The 13,993-nt window shown below is 47.3% G+C and overlaps 1 protein-coding gene across 3 annotated transcripts in view; it reads left to right on the top strand.

The window, feature by feature from the left end:
• LOC147710984 (neuropeptide Y receptor type 4-2-like) overlaps window positions 1-13,993 on the top strand; it is a 156,262-nt gene that overhangs the window by 122,975 nt on the left and 19,294 nt on the right. The window contains exon 2 of one of the 3 annotated variants that reach the window (XM_086921782.1): window positions 9,479-9,869. The exons of the other annotated variants lie outside the window; for them this stretch is intronic. The gene's annotated coding sequence lies outside the window, so the exon portion shown is untranslated. The remainder of the gene's footprint in view (window positions 1-9,478; window positions 9,870-13,993) is intronic. 3 annotated transcript variants of the gene reach the window in all.

Raw genomic sequence — 13,993 nt, forward strand, 5'->3', positions numbered from 1 at the left:
GTTGCGGACAGTTTTAATACGCAAATATGGACATCCATGCCTTACACAAACATTAGAAAATATCCCTTACATTTTAAAGGGGAGTTGTGCCTTCATTGCCAGCTTATTCATTTACATTCTAGCAAATGTTTGGTGAATACCCAATGACCTGCTACCGTCAGCAAGCTTTGGCCTCTCTAGACTAAGCAGTAATTCTGTCAATCTGCCTTAAGTGTCCATAAACCCCTTTCAATACAGTTACATATGTCCACACTTGTTAGATCTGGCACCTTTTGCCATGGTTTCCTCTGTCTTTTTGCTTTTGGCCTCTTGTTTTTGATTGCGCGCTGGACATTGTTTTGGCTGGTATTTGGACTCTGGGCACTTTCCCACTGCTGACCAGTACTAAAGTGCATGTGCTCCGTGTCTAAAATGTAAAGGCATTTAGTTTCTCCATGATTGGCATATTTGAATTACTAGTAAGTCCCTGGTACTGTGTACTACATGTGTTCAGAGCCTGTAAACCAAATGCTACTAATGGGCCTGCAGCAGTGATTCTGCAGCAGTGATTCTACGCCCCCCCCAACGCAAGTCGTTGTAACGACTTGCGTTGTTACAACCGCGTTGTAATGGTACGCATTGTAAAAGTGTGCGTGGTAGTGACATCCATCCGTAGCCCGGTATACAACGTTTACAACGCGAGCGTTACAACGAAGTACCATTACCACGCGGTTATAACAACGAAAGTTGTTACAATGAATTGCGCTGGGTGGCGCTCAAGGATAGTAAATCATTTAATTTACTATCCCAACACCTTCCCTACTATCCACGGGGACAGGTGTTGGAATAGTAAATTATATTTTTTTAATTTGCGCCCCCCCCCAACGCAAGTCGTTGTAACGACTTGCGTTGTTACAACCGCGTTGTAATGGTACGCGCTGTAAAAGTGTGCGTGGTAGAGACGTACATCCAAGTAGCCCTCCAAACGTGTCTCAGGTCTGCCACTGAAGAGCATGTGTGCACAGTTTCTAACTGCCATGTAAACCTGGCAAGTACACCTACTTACTATGCCCCAAAATGTACTTTTTCTTCATGTACAGCACCCCTAAGGTAGGCCCTGGGTAGCCCCAGGGACCGGGTGTTGTGTATTTAAAAGGTGGGACATGTGCTTTAAAGTTTTACATGCCCTAGTAGCAGAAAACTGCTAAATTCACTTTTCACTACAACAAGGCCTATCTATCCCGTAGGTTAGCATTGGAGCTGCGCTGTAGCATTTTACATGGTTATCTTCTAATTGGAAGCTGATCGAAAATTAGAATTGATGTCTCTGGACAATTTCGAAACACATTCTTGAGTGTAGCTATTTTTTTAATTGCACGTCTGAAAATGCCACTTTTAGAAAGTTGGCATTTTCTTACTGTAACCATTCAGTGTCTCTGCCTGTCCCTAGAATACACATCTGGGTAGATGACAGTTGGAATTTGTGAATTCACTCTAGACAGTCAAACACAATGGGAGCTGAAGTGTACCCTGCATATCCTGATGGCCCCTCACCAGGCTGATGGATCTTCCTGAGTTAGAGTGATGGGAGGAGTAAACACTTGCACATGCGTAGGGCTGTGCCTATCCCCACATAAATAACTACACACAGCCCTGTAGTGTGTCTGGAACGAGGGCCAGGAAAGGCAGGGTCTTACACCCTACAAAGCCCTTTCTTTGAAGTTTCCCTACTTCAAAGACCAAAATGGGTATAAGTACTGGACTTCTGACACCATAACAGTAGAAACACCTCTGGACTGAGGACATTCTGCCAGGAAGAAGACTGTTAGACTGCCAGGAGGGACTGACACTTTGCTGCTTGCTTTACTGTGTTGGCCTGCTGTCTGCTGCTTCTTGTCTCAGAGTGAGAGGACTGGACTTTGTTCTCTGCATTCTGCTTTTTAAAGTTTTGCCAAGGGCCTGAACTAAGCTTGCCTCCTGTTGGAAATCTCAGGGCCATCATAGACTTAATCTGCATCTTGCTACCTGCACCTGGGTTCCTCTGCTGTGATTCCTGACCTGCCAAGTGGTGCCAAACCCAGTCCAAGACCCTTATAGGTGATTCTTGTGCTGCAGCCAAGAAATGATGCATCAACACCAAGCGTCACTTCAGAACCGGCTCCTCCATTCAAAATAGATGCATTGCCACTGCCTGCACCGAAGCCGTGGTCCCCACTCGCTGAGTGTGCAACTCAAAGACCACAACTTACAATGCAGGACCCAATGGTGCCACATCACCTCCGAAGTACTTCTGAAACGTGAGTCTGGAGCCCTGCTTCACCGAAGTCTGTGACACACCTCTCTAACTCCGATGCAGAGCCTATTACCTAGTGGTTTGACATCAATGCTGTGGAATTGACGCAACGCAATGTGACATTGATCCATCATTCACACTGCGTTGCATTCAGGAGCCGAGGTCTTGCACCTGCAACCAACTCCTCCCCTGAACTCGCATTGTCCCCGGGCATTAGATGTTCAATGACTCTGCACTGCTTAAAAGGAACCAATACATCACTTTGCCGCAGTGACGCCTCACCTCCTATGCTCAACTCATCATGTTCGAGCCAGTGGCGTCACTAGGGTTGGTGTCACCCGGTGCGGGTAACTAATGGTGTCACCCCCTCATGACTTACCGCATGGACCATCTCACCCTCTGCTGCACCATCTCTGCCTCTGTCCGCACCATCTCTCCCTCTGTACGCACCATCTCTCCCTCTGCCTGCACCCTCTCCCCTCTGCCTGCACCATCTCCCCTCTGCCTGCACCGTCTCCCCTCCGCCTGCACCATCTCACCCTCCGCCTGCACCGTCTCACCCTCCGCCTGCACCGTCTCACCCCCTGCCTGCACCATCTCATCCCCTGCCTGCACCATCTCTCCCTCTGCCTGCACCATCTCTCCCTCTGCCTGCACCAGCTCTCCCTCCGCCTGCACCAGCTCTGCCTGCACCATCTCCCCCTCTCCCTCCGCCTGCACCAGCTCTCCCTCTGCCTGTACCAGCTCTCCCTCTGCCTGCACCATCTCCCCTCCGCCTGCACCCTCTCCCCTCTGCCTGCAACATCTCCCCTCTGCCTGCACCGTCTCCCCTCCGCCTGCACCGTCTCACCCCCTGCCTGCACCGTCTCACCCCCTGCCTGCACCATCTCATCCCCTGCCTGCACCATCTCATCCCCTGCCTGCACCAGCTCTGCCTCTGCCTGCACCATCTCCCCCTCTCCCTCCACCTGCACCAGCTCTCCCTCTGCCTGTACCAGCTCTCCCTCTGCCTGCACCATCTCCCCTCCGCCTGCACCCTCTCCCCTCTGCCTGCAACATCTCCCCTCTGCCAGCACCGTCTCCCCTCCGCCTGCACCGTCTCACCCTCCGCCTGCACCGTCTCACCCCCTGCCTGCACCATCTCATCCCCTGCCTGCACTATCTCTCCCTCTGCCTGCACCATCTCCCTCTGCCTGCACCATCTCCCTCTCAGCCTGCACCATCTCCCCTCTGCCTGCACCATCTCCCCTCTGCCTGCACCAGCTCTCTCTCCGCCTGCACCAGCTCTCCCTCCGCCTGCACCAGCTCTCCCTCTGCCTGCACCATCTCCCCCTCCGCCTGCACCAGCTCTCTCTCTGCCTGTACCAGCTCTCCCTCTGCCTGCACCATCTCCCCTCCGCCTGCACCCTCTCCCCTCTGCCTGCAACATCTCCCCTCTGCCTGCACCATCTCCCCTCCGCCTGCACCGTCTCACCCTCCGCCTGCACCGTCTCACCCCCTGCCTGCACCATCTCACCCCCTGCCTGCACCATCTCATCCCCTGCCTGCACCATCTCTCCCTCTGCCTGCAGCATCTCCCTCTCAGCCTGCACCATCTCCCCTCTGCCTGCACCATCTCCCCTCTGCCTGCACCATCTCCCCTCTGCCTGCACCAGCTCTCCCTCTGCCTGCACCAGCTCTCCCTTCGCCTGCACCAGCTCTCCCTCTGCCTGCACCATCTCCCCCTCCGCCTGCACCAGCTCTCCCTCCGCCTGCACCAGCTCTCCCTCTGCCTGCACCATCTCCCCTCCGCCTGCACCCTCTCCCCTCTGCCTGCAACATCTCCCCTCTGCCTGCACCATCTCCCCTCCGCCTTCACCGTCTCACCCTCCGCCTGCACCGTCTCACCCCCTGCCTGCACCATCTCACCCCCTGCCTGCACCATCTCATCCCCTGCCTGCACCATCTCTCCCTCTGCCTGCATCATCTCCCTCTCAGCCTGCACCATCTCCCCTCTGCCTGCACCATCTCCCCTCTGCCTGCACCATCTCCCCTCTGCCTGCACCAGCTCTCCCTCCGCCTGCACCAGCTCTCCCTCTGCCTGCACCAGCTCTCCCTCCGCCTGCACCAGCTCTCCCTCTGCCTGCACCATCTCCCCCTCCGCCTGCACCAGCTCTCCCTCCGCCTGCACCAGCTCTCCCTCTGCCTGCACCATCTCCCTCTCAGCCTGCACCATCTCCCCTCTGCCTGCACCATCTCCCCTCTGCCTGCACCAGCTCTCCCGGGAAACATCACTTACAACGCAACTTTTACAACGACATACCATTACAACGCAACTTTTACATCGCAAAAACTTTTACAACGCATGTATTTACAACGAATGTTTTTACAACGCAGGTACCTTTACAACGCATACCATTACAACGTAAGTATTGGTAAGTATATAATTATTTTTTATATGTTATATGTTTGGGATAAAGGGGTATTTTTTGGGTTCAGGGTCAGTTTTGGGTTTTTGGGTAAAGGGGTATTTTTGGGGTTCAGGATCAGTTTTGGGTTTTTGGGTAAAGGGGTATTTTTGGGGTTCAGGGTCAGTTTTTAGTTTTTGGGTAAAGGGGTATTTTTGGGGTTCAGGGTCAGTTTTTAGTTTTTGGGTAGAGGGGTATTTTTGGGGTTCAGGGTCAGTTTTTAGTTTTTGGGTAAAGGGGTATTTTTGGGGTTCAGGGTCAGTTTTTAGTTTTTGGGTAAAGGGGTATTTTTGGGGTTCAGGGTCAGTTTTTAGTTTTTGGGTAAAGGGGTATTTTTGGGGTTCAGGGTCAGTTTTTAGTTTTCGGGTAAAGGGGTATTTTTGGGGTTCAGGGTCAGTTTTTAGTTTTTGGGTAAAGGGGTATTTTTGGGGTTCAGGGTCAGTTTTTAGTTTTTGGGTAAAGGGGTATTTTTAGGGTTCAGGGTCAGTTTTTAGTTTATGGGTAAAGGGGTATTTTTGGGGTTTAGGGTCAGTTTTTAGTTTTTGGGTAAAGGGGTATTTTTGGGGTTCAGGGTCAGTTTTAGTGTTTTGGTAAAGGGGTATTTTTGGGGTTCAGGGTCAGTTTTGGGTTTTGGGGGTACAGGGGTACAGGGTAAAAATAAATTAAAATTAAATTTAAATTAAATTACATTAAATTATATTTTTTAAATTAATTTACGATTATAAAATTAACATATACTTACCAATACTTACGTTGTAATGGTATGCGTTGTAAAGGTACCTGCGTTGTAAAACATTCGTTGTAAATACATGCGTTGTAAAAGTTTTTGCGTTGTAAAAATTGCGTTGTAAAAGCATGCGTTGTAATAACATGCGTTGTATCAACATAGATCCGCTCTCCCTCCGCCTGCACCAGCTCTCCCTCCCCCTGCACCAGCTCTCCCTCTGCCTGCACCATCTCCCCCTCCGCCTGCACCAGCTCTCTCTCTGCCTGTACCAGCTCTCCCTCTGCCTGCACCATCTCCCCCTCCGCCTGCACCAGCTCTCTCTCTGCCTGTACCAGCTCTCCCTCTGCCTGCACCATCTCCCCTCCGCCTGCACCCTCTCCCCTCTGCCTGCACCCTCTCCCCTCTGCCTGCAACATCTCCCCTCTGCCTGCACCTTCTCCCCTCTGCCGGCACCATCTCCCCTCCGCCTGCACCGTCTCACCCTCCGCCTGCACCGTCTCACCCCCTGCCTGCACCATCTCATCCCCTGCCTGCACCATCTCTCCCTCTGCCTGCACCATCTCCCTCTTCGCCTGCACCATCTCCCCCCTGCCTGCACCACCCCCCCCTGCCTGCACCATCTCTCCCCCTGCCTGCACCATCTCCCCTTCGCCTGCACCATCTCTCCCTCTGCCTGCAAAATTTCCCTCTCAGCCTGCACCATCTCCCTCTCTGCCTGCGCCACCCCCCTCCTCCGCCTGCTGCTCTTTTAACCCTTTCTTCGTCGCCTTCTCCCCCCCACCCATGGTTTCACCCATAGTTTTTGGCTCTTCTCAAAGTGACTGAAATAAACTCATGAAATGCGCTTTGAATTTGTGCACGCAACACTGAGTGGAAAAGTTTGGTGTCATCCGGTGCGGCCCGCAACCCCCTATGATGCCACTGGGTTCCATTCCTCAAGATCCCAGCAGCACAACCTTGCACTTACTTCTCCACTCCCCTTTAAAATAGCAGCAGCACCTCACTCTGTGGCCCGAGGACTGACTGACTGACAGCCAGGACCATCCGCCGACATGCCAGGCACCGGGGAGAGGCGGTGCTTCACCCAGGCTCTCATGGGAGGGTGCCTCCCCTGATGCAGACTTGTGCCTCAGGGTGGCCCATAAGCAAACGACCAGGATTGGACCAAATTTGTCCTGTAAATCCTGAAAGGACTGGATGTTCTCCTCCTTCAACATGTCGGCCAGGCACTTCTCATTCACATCTCAAAAGATATCACTATCTTTTGTCTTGGGAATTACTTCTCAACGAGCAGTATGTGAACTACTAAGTGTAGAAAGTAGATACCTGAAAACACAATTTACATTGATTTAAAGTCCTGTAAATAATGACACGCCTGTTTGTAAAAAAAAAACCAGCCCAGATTAGCAGTTTTCTTTTTAAGCGAAAAAGGGCTTTGTCCATTAATTTGTGACAGATCATTTTTCACGGAAGGTCACCTCTCTTTTACTTTCAGGAAAGTATTTTCGCAACGTTTGGGAAAAAGATAGAAAATAAGATTTTTCATTTCTAGTTTTGCATCACCCGGTTCATGCAGGAGATAATCCGATGGCCCCATTTATAATCGCCACATTACGCCATTACCATGGACCTATTCCATTTCCAGGTGACACCATCAGAGGGGTGACAACAAAATCTGAACTCGCTATTTATTTACTGTTCCTATAATGTTCCGCATTGCACAACGTCTTTGCTTGTTTAATAAGTACGGGCGGTGTTACATGAACAGTAAATAAATAGCGAGTTCATTTTGGTGTCACCCCTCTGATGGTGACACCCGGTGCGGCCCGCACCTCCCGCACCCCCCTCGTGACGCCACTGGTTCAAGCGCCAGTGTGCCAACGACCATCATAGCAGTAAGGAACCGACGCACCACCTGCCTTTGCGACCCTTACCTCCTCTTGCCATTGCTCCGACTTTGACTTTGTGATGTATCCATGGCACAGTACTAGGGTCTGTGCCTCTCCCCTAGCCCGGCCCATGCTCTATCACGGTCAGACTTAACTTGTGGATGTGTCCCATTCAAGAGCAACCACATAGCCCCAGTTGGAGCTATTGTTTTGTAAGCTCTTTTACTGCATTTAATTTTGAAGGATTCATATCTGACTTGTGTATGTTGGATTTTTGACATTCTGGTCTTGCTTTACTCAGATAAATATTGGATATTTTTCTAAACTGGTGTGAAGTACTTTAGTGGTGTTTTCACTGTGTTACTGTGTGAGTCTGTGTGGGTGCAAAAATACTTAACACATTGCCATTTTAGTTTAGTCTGAAGGGGAGCACAGGTAACCTTAGTGTGTGTTACACTTACTCTGACTAGAGTGTGGGTCCCTGCTTGGACAGGGTGCTCAAGTAGATCTTTCGCGCAGCTTTTGACTTGGTGGATAGGGAGTGGGAGGCCTTGAGAAACTATGAAGTTCCTGCGGATCTCTTGTTGGTAATTCAGGAGCTGCACAGCCCAAACTGGGCGTAGGTAATTAAAGATACATCTGGCGGCCTAACACCTGAAATAGTGATAAATAATGGACTAAAGCAAGGTTGCGTTTTGGCCCTCTTCTTTTGCCATATTCCTAGCAGATTTGCCCCCTATCTTGGGTTCCGTCAGAGGCACAAGCCCAAAAGTTTACAAAGTCTTTGAAGTGGGGTATGCACTTGGAGGTACAGAAGATAAAAGCACATTTAGCGGTGTGTGGGCTGAAAAGATTCAATCATAGTTATGGTGACATGTCGCATAAACCACTACTTACGGCCTATAAAGCAATGATTCCTCCGCAACTTCAATATGGTTCAGAAGTTTTTTTGTATTGATGGTAAAAGCTCCTGAGATAAAGATGAAGGGAAATGCTTAAAATCTTTACTGTCCCTCCCTAGCTCAGCAATGATTGAGGCAATTAGATTGGAGTTAGGCCTGACTGCGTGGAATGATCAGGCGCAATTAAGTCTACTCAGATTCTGGAATCGTTTGGGACACAGGAAGATGAATGAATGAATTAAATTAGACTTGTAGAGTGCAAAACTTAGCCCAAGGGCGTCAAGGCGCGAGATGCAAACATCAATAGACTGAGTCGAAGAGAGAAAGAACATGCTTAAACAGAGGAACAACAAAAAAGCCAGGTCTTCAAGGCCTTGCGAAATAGGCTCTGCTGCCCCATTAAACCTTCTTAAATCTGGGAACAGTGATCAAATTTTTGTCCGAAGACCAAAGGGATCTCGTGAGAGCATAATGCTGGACAGTCGACTTGATGCCCTCACAGCCAGAGTCATAAAAGGCTTCGTGAGTCAAACTAAAGATCTTGAACATGACCCTATGGTCCATTGGGAGCCAGTGCAGAAGCTTGTCTCAATGGTGTCTCAACGGTGCATGAAAGAAATTCAATCTAGTGAGCTAAAGTGGGCTAAAGCCACAAGAAGTAAACTCCAGACCATATATGATCACCTGAACGTGAAAATAGATCTGAAGACATTGGTTGCAAGTCAATGTAACTAAGAGTGTACTTGACCGCATCGCTGCGGCGGTTATTTTCGCGCTGCTTTTTTTCAAAAGCCGCGTTAGATGACAAGCTCAGCTCGTCATCCGCACACGCCCCCCGTGGCTGATGACGAGCTGAGCTCGTCAACAGCATTGAAGGGGTTAAAATGCAGGGAAAAGTACTGTCTAGAGCAATAGACCGAGAGTATCTGAGTAAGAAAGACTCTGCAAAATTCATGAGTAATAGCTGGGAGAAAGATATAAGCTATCCTTACCTAGACATATTACTGAACCGTTGGCTAAGAATGGAAGTACTAAGGATAAGAATCGGTATTAACCCGGCCGTAACAAATAGTGCTATAAAATCTGTCTTAATGCAACCAGATGGTAAATGTATATGTAAGATAGGGATAAAATGTAATATTTTACACGTTATTGGATTGCCAATATTTCTTACATTTACGTAAATTATTCCTTAGTCTGTTTTTTTTAAAGTATGACTAAACATATCCATGACTAAACAGGTCAACGCTGTCTTCTCCTCCTGCTTCAACACCCTCCGCATGCTCCGTAGGATCTACAAGTGGATCCCCACTGAAACGAGAAGAACGGTCACCCAGACCCTCGTCAGCAGCAGGTTGGACTACGGAAACGCCCTCTATGCAGGAGCCTCGGCCAAACTCCTGAGACGGCTCCAGAATGCCTCTGCACGCCTGATCCTCACCACAGCTCCCCCCTTCCGAAGAGCGACCTCCGGCAGCAGATCGTTCTACCACCACGCTGCCAAGACCTGGAACACCCTCCCCATCCACCTACGGCAGACTCAAGACCTGCTGACCTTCAGAAAACTCCTCAAGACCTGGCTTTTCGATCAGTAGCAGCATTCCCCACCCCAGCGCCTTGAGACCCTCACAGGTGAGTAGTGCACATCTGCACTCTGTTGTGTCATAATATGCCCACTGAGCAGTCTAGGATGTACATCTTGGTACAAATTTCTACAACTTAATTTAGTAACTGAATACTGATTTTTTCAAAGTAAATGAAGCATTAGTGCATCTATAAACATGGATCATGTGGGCTGTGTACCTTTGGTGCAGGGCATCAAAATCAGATTTGAAGCCCACATTTGGTGGGCAAAAGTAAAAAATACAGTGGCACAAGTGATTGGGGACTTTTGTCTGTACACCTATGAGATGTATTTCATAAACTCATCTGCATCTTCTGACACGGCATTCAAAACCCTCCAAGCATTAGCAATCTCAATGTATAATGATGGCCTGTGACCCACAGAGGTGCCAGGTGCGTAAATTCCCAAATTAACTCTAAGTGGTGTACAAAGGTCCAATGATAAAGCTAATGGAAGTTCTCTAATACCAACAGATCATATGGATTGACTTATCATGATCAATCTGAACCCAAAGAAAATGGAAAAGCATGAGGGGTTGATAGGCCAGTCGATAAACATCTACGTCTAAAGAGGGATTCTAGCCTGCTGTAAGCAAATTGGTACCAGTAAAAACAAAGGGATCTTACAGCACCTAATAAGGAGAGTCATTGGACATGGGAGACTAGCTTTCCCAGGACATCAGAAACTAGGACTTCTTGTTCTGCTGTCCAATTGGTGTAGTATTTTTACATTAATTCATCATTAAAAAAATGGCATAAGGACCCCACAACTTCTATATTAGTTTACAGAAATCTGTGACTAACTTCCAGGAATTCTAATTTTTCGAATACTCTGAATTATATTCACCTGCTGCATTGATAACCATTTCAAGTTCCAGCGGCTACAATTCCTATAGTTATATACGGAAGACCTGCAGAATTACTTTTTGATCTCCAACTGAAGCCTGGAATTGGTCTCCCATACTGTTTGAAATGCATTGTTATTAACAATGTGCATTCTCAACAGTACACAATAATAGTAATGGCCAATGATGTGTGCTGTGGAATCTGTTCTTTCTCGTGTTTTGTATTGCAGGTGAAGAAATGCTCTTTTAGGGAGAATAATCAGTGACGTAACACAAGCCCCCACAGCCCCCGCAGTGTGGGGGGCCCCCCTCAGCACAGGACTCTGGCCGGAGAGCTCCCGATTTAGTCCTGTGGTGTCCCCTCCCCGTACCTTGCAAGGAGGCCCCCACAAGTTTCGTTATGTCAGTGAGAATAATGTCTTTGTTTTACTAGCTAGACAAGGAGAGAAGTAGTTACAATCATGTGACTTGGGTTGATAAAGGAAGGATGTAATGATTCACACAGGAAAAGGGCTGGGAACCAAGGACAAATTGTTGCAAGAAAGGTACATGGACGGCATCATGGAAAAGTTTGTTCAGGGCAGCACCAGAGCAGATGATGTGAGCGAAGTGCATTGTTCGATTTCTACCTGTGGATAACTCATTTTTGAAACTAGGGAACGAGCCCCACTTCTTTCTTGCCTTCAGAGAGACAGCATCTCAAAATGAGCTCTTTATTTGCGAAGGTGGCTTTATGCTACTGGGCTCATTGATGGTAGATAGGCTTATTAGGAAGACTCCACTCACTGACACCTTTTATCCTTTCTATTGAAAATGCTTATGTAGGGATGTCATCTTAGCGTTAGAGTAGGGATAGAACTAATGCTCTTCACTCACCAACCCTCGATGCTGGGAATTTTGAACTCAAGCTTCCTGATTTTCTGTATCCTACTTCTTGAGTTAATTGTTTTGTTCATGCTGCACCGTCTAAATTGGATGCACAGATTTGGCTTAAAGTTAATTCCTTTGTATTTTTATACTCTTGTGTTGAGGTGTCTCTATATCCAGTTTTTTTTAACTTTGAAATCGTGAATAAATCAAAATCATACGTTCTTATATAGCGCCTTTCACCGTAAGGTCTCAAGGCGCTTGCTTTGGGAACCCGTCCTGGCCTTTCCCTGCAAGATTACCCCTACTGGGCATCCCCAAGGTGAAGACCAGGCATCCCATCACGGTGGGGCCGTAGTGGAGATTAAGCAAGCTATTGCCCAGAGTTGCAGAGTGTGAACCCACGATTTGAGTAGGCACCGAGGCGAGAATTATCAAGTCCGTGGCCATTTTGAGCTCAAGGCCCTGCCGCGTCAGGGATTGAACCCTTGTTCCGGGTCTGACCTCTGCATCAGTGACTGCCTCCTCTAACCGGTGGGCCACACTTCTCCACGAAATAAACTAACTAACCATAAGTAGTTGTCCATGAATTATTGACTAATTGACTGTTTGCTAACAACTTTTCTCCCCTTTACACTTCCATGCTGCGAAAAAGAACCATTGGAGTGTCACTCTAGAACAGGTCTAGAACTTATGGGCCCTGCCTATTCCGTTTCAGGAGTCCAGCCAGCTGATTCAAACCTCTATCGAGAGCCTGTCCTATTTTTGTAAGCTGGAAGTCATGCAAGCAAACAGGGCTGTATAGTAATGCTGGAATATTTCCGTAGACTTTTGGAAATTTTAACCCGGAGGTATGTGCCTGATGGTACGTAATGAGGGTCGAGACTAGATATTTTCTGAATATACACAAATAACTTTTTAGGTACATTCTGGAATAAACCAAGACAGTATGGAACCACTTGGATATATTTTAAAAAGAAGGAAGTGCAATTAAGTATTTGTCAGTAAACACTGCATTGTCATCGGCATAGGCTAGGAATTTTTGGCATACTCCATTTGAAATCAGTGAGGGTGTCTTGGTAAGGCTGCTAAAATGATTTGTATAAAGTTCTAGACACAATGCCTTAAGCTGAGGTGCATGAGGGAAGCCATGGCAAGTAGCTCTCAGTATAGGACATTTCGGTGACAGGGTATCCTTATGGACCACATTTGCTATCAGGTCTTCATATAGTGCTTTTATCTTTTTGTTCATCATTGAACAACAGAAAAAAATGATTAGGGCTTGCCAAAGAAATGGCCAGGAGACACTGTTGAATGGACTTTTGGCATCCAATAGGGCCATACTGACAGTGCAACCCTGAATTGATGCTGTATCAAATATGGCAGCAGCAAGATTAGTATGAAGTGTAGTAATCCTTAGGTGGTACAAACCCATGCTGCATTGAATCTACCCACTCTCCAATCAAGGGAGAAAACCTATTTGCCATAATTGTGGTGAAAATCTTTGAATCCAAATTTGTTAATGAAATGTGATGGTATGACTCCCAATTTAATGACTCCTTGTCTTTTCTAAGTAATACAGCAATGTGAGTTTTCTTCCAGGAGACAGGGGGTGTATCATTATAACTATTATTAAAAGAAATAAAGATTTATAGTAGACGATGGGAAAAGATAATAATTAAGGTTTTATAGAACTCTATAGGAATAGAATTGGGACCAGAGGCTTTTCCAGAGGGAAGGCTCATAGCTTTTGCTCAGTTTACATACTTTGGCGCGTTGTAGATAAGATGCCATATGAGACTTTTTGATGTAACTATGCATCAGTAAGAGGGTGGCCGTTTGTTCCTCTTGATATAAATGCATATAGTTCTCTCGGAAGGTGGCCATTATGGATTCTTTCTCATGAGTAATGTTACCCTGGGCGTCACAAATAGCTGATACATAATTCTTTACTGCATGCTGTTTCTGTTTTAAGGGTAGAATGTTTTCCATGTTTTTACTATTCTCGAAGTGCTTTCACCAATCAATTTTATTGAGTTTGGTGCAGTGCCTTATTCCATCATCGTTTTAAATTCTCTTTGTAGAGAATTAATTATCCTTAGTGACTAAATGTGAGTTGACAATAACATCTTGACAGGGAGAATGCATTCTCTGTTTGTAATCATTTAAAGAAATCTGCTCTTGATCTGTGCTTGATCTATCAATTCTGTCTCCTGAAATAGTAGATGTGAGAGTTGACCCTCATATAACAGTTTTCATACAATCCCGCACTACTTTGGGGGAGGCCGTGTGCTCACTGTTAGGCATGTATTCCTCTTTCACTTTGGTCGTATGAACTGATAATGCGAGTTAGTAAGAAGACTTCTATCAAAAGTTCAGCATTGATGAATCGGTAATATATACTGAAATGCATCCTTCCAA

The sequence above is a fragment of the Lissotriton vulgaris genome, chromosome 5 (assembly GCF_964263255.1).
Source record: "Lissotriton vulgaris chromosome 5, aLisVul1.2, whole genome shotgun sequence".
Lineage (NCBI taxonomy): Eukaryota > Metazoa > Chordata > Amphibia > Caudata > Salamandridae > Lissotriton > Lissotriton vulgaris.